Here is a 1,362-nt window from a genome sequence, read left to right on the forward strand (position 1 = left end):
TGCTAAAATCCTTAATTTTTCATTTACGCAATTCTGTCTCCGTGAGGCTTACGCCTCAGACCGCCTCGAGGCTTATGCCTCTCCTCACGGACGAAAACCGCCTCGAGGCTTAATTACACAATTTTAAACATTGGTAGTGGCTAAGCATTTATGAGCTGATTTTTAGTAGAGGAAATACACACTCACCAAAATTAAAACCCAAAATATTTTGACCCCCCCTTTGCCTACATCAATTCTTCCCTAGTTGAAAGAGCTCATCTTCTGATGATGCTTGAGAATGCGCTGAAGGCGTTGCATCTAGCTCTTGAATTTTGGCCGCTTACTTTTTCAGGATTTCTTCTCGCTCTTGTTTTAATTGATCTTGTAGAAATCGCTTCTTCATGTACTGCTCTGTACACAAGTGTATTTTCATCTGTAGTTTGTATAATTCATTTTGTATCAGATCTGTTGAATCTCCTTATGATGGAATCCATCTGTCCTAAGGGATTTAGATCTCAAGATCTTTTGATTGATTTTCTTCCACAATTGGATCAATGTTTTTTTTTTTTTTTTCATTTTTCTAAACACTTAAAAAAATAAAAACAACCTAGGAAAAAACAAACCTAAGCTCACACAACAACTATTATAACTTACCGAGATTCACTCGACAACTTGCTCTGATACTAAATTGATGCAAGTAAAAAAATTAGGAAAATCTCTAATTTTTGCAAGCAAAAATCACACTTCCTATGAAATAGAAAATAACACGAAAGAAAATAAAATACAACTTTATATTATAAAAATGACGCTTGCACAATTAAAATAAAAGCACCTAAAGTTGCATTCCTTGATTAAGAAGAATGATACAAGTGGGTTGGTCACATGCGGAGAGAAGAAAAAGGTAAGAAACCGAGACAAAAGAGAGTACAAGCTCGCAAGCTTTCCTAAAAAAAGAGTAGAAGAGATGGAACAAGCTCGCAAGCCTTTCCATGGAAACCCGCATGTTTTATCCAAAAATTAGTTGCATAACATTTTTTTTTTAATTTGCTAAAACACCTTATATTTATAAGAGAAAAGGGGGCAACCACAATGCCATTCAACCTCCAACCGAACCAATCAGGTAAGGGGAACTAGAAGGCCAGAAATCATTCCAGAACAGCACCCGAAAAGGCCACAAAAAATCGAGAAAAGCAACCACGGGACAGGCAACCAGGGGAGGAACCGAAGGGGCAGCAGAGGGAAACGGAACCAACAGCCAGGGGACCAGAATAGGCCACGGGAAGAAGAACTAGGAGGGGAAAATTGAAGAGACATAGGGAAGGGAAAAGGAACCAGGGGGAGGAAATCAAAGGGCCACATAGAGGGGGGGGGAATGAATCTCAA

Source organism: Dendrobium catenatum, unplaced genomic scaffold (assembly GCF_001605985.2).
Source record: "Dendrobium catenatum unplaced genomic scaffold, ASM160598v2 fragScaff_scaffold_139, whole genome shotgun sequence".
NCBI lineage: Eukaryota > Viridiplantae > Streptophyta > Magnoliopsida > Asparagales > Orchidaceae > Dendrobium > Dendrobium catenatum.